We start from the raw sequence: 1,860 nt of genomic DNA on the forward strand, positions 1-1,860 counted from the left end.
GGTGCATAAGTGTCGTTTGTATGCGTTTACCTTCCGTTATACCACTACCATGTTACAGTGATGATGGATAGAGGAGAGAGAGGACAGTGGTTCATAGACCATGTAGAGCCTGGCCTCTGTATCTGGGGAACAGATGCTTCTATCTTCTCTTCCACACAGACTGAGGACCTAAAGATCTCACCTGAATTCCCATCAATATATATGTGCTTCTTTGTTTCAACCACATTTTCCCAGTGACAGTAGTGACAGCCTAGGTTTTTTGTCTCATGTTACTCCCCAGTTATCGCAGAACACCCCCTCGTTGTTTTGTTGGCTGACCTGATAGTTGCTCATGTATGATGTGGCAAATGTCATGTAGTTTACAATGGTTCAGTCAGTAAAACAGGTCTTAATAGTTGGCTCTCTTTAACTTCATACAGTAAGCATAATATAATTCCCATCGTTTCCTATTCTACGTACGTGGTGAGAATGTATAAAAAAGTAGCTTTATCAGTATAGCGTCATGTCTCTCCTCTTTTCTATTAGCCACATGCAGAATCTCATTCAACCTATTTATCTTATAGCCTGTAAGCACAATAATGCCCCTTCACACTTGCTGTTTTACCTACAGTTGAAGTCAGAGGTTTACATTCACCTTAGCCAAATACATTTAAACTCTGTTTTTCACAATTCCTGACCTTTAGTCCAAGTAACAATTCCCTGTCTTAGGTCAGGTAGGATCACCACTTTATTTTAAGACTGAAATGTCAGAATAATAGTAGAGAGAATTATTTATTTCAGCTTTTATTTCTTTCATCACATTCCCAGTGGGTCAGAAGTTTACATACACTCAATTAGTGTTTGGTAGCATTGCCTTTAAATTGTTTAACTTGGGTAAAACATTTGGGGAAGACTTCCACAAGCTTCCCACAATAAGTTGGGTGAATTCTGGCCCATTCCTCCTGACAGCTGGTGTAACTGAGTCAGGTTTGTAGGCCTCCTTGTTCGCACACGCTTTTTCAGTTCTGCCCACAAATTTTCTATAGGATTGAGGTCAGGGCTTTGTGGCCACTCCAATACCTTGACTTGGTTGTCCTTAAGCCATTTTGCAACAACTTTGGAAGTATGCTTGGGGGTCATTGTCCATTTGGAAGACCCATTTGAGACCAAGCTTTAACTTCCTGATGTCTTGAGATGTTGCTTCAATGTATCCACATCATTTTACTCCCTCATGATGCTATCTGGTTTGTGAAGTGCATCAGACCCTCCTGCAGCAAAGCACCCCCACAACATGATGCTGCCACCCCAGTGCTTCATGGTTGGGATGGTATTCTTCGGCTTGCAAGCCTCCCCCTTTTTCCTCCAAACACAACGATGGTCATTATGGCCAAACAGTTCTATTTTTGTCTCATCAGACCAGAGGACATTTCTCCAAAAAGTATGATCTTTGTCTCCATGTGCAGTTGCAAACCGAAGTCTTGCTTTTTTATGTTGTTTTGGAGCAGTGGCTTCTTCCTTGCTGATCGGCCTTTTAGGTTATGTCGATATAGGACTCGTTTTACTGTGGATATAGATAATTTTGTACCCATTTCCTCCAGCATCTTCACAATGTCCTTTGCTGTTGTTCTGGGATTGATTTGCACTTTTCGCACCAAAGTACGTTCATGTCTAGGAGACATACCGACATCCTGAGCGGTATGACGGCTGCGTGGTCCCATGATGTTTATACTTGCCTACTATTGTTTGTACAGATGAACGTGGTACCTTCAGGCACTTGGGAATTGCTCCCAAGGATGAACCAGACTTGTGGAGATGTACACATTTTTTTCTGAGGTCTTGGCTGATTTCTTTTGATTTTCCCATGTTTCGATGCCATCTGCT

Source organism: Oncorhynchus kisutch, linkage group LG5 (assembly GCF_002021735.2).
Source record: "Oncorhynchus kisutch isolate 150728-3 linkage group LG5, Okis_V2, whole genome shotgun sequence".
NCBI lineage: Eukaryota > Metazoa > Chordata > Actinopteri > Salmoniformes > Salmonidae > Oncorhynchus > Oncorhynchus kisutch.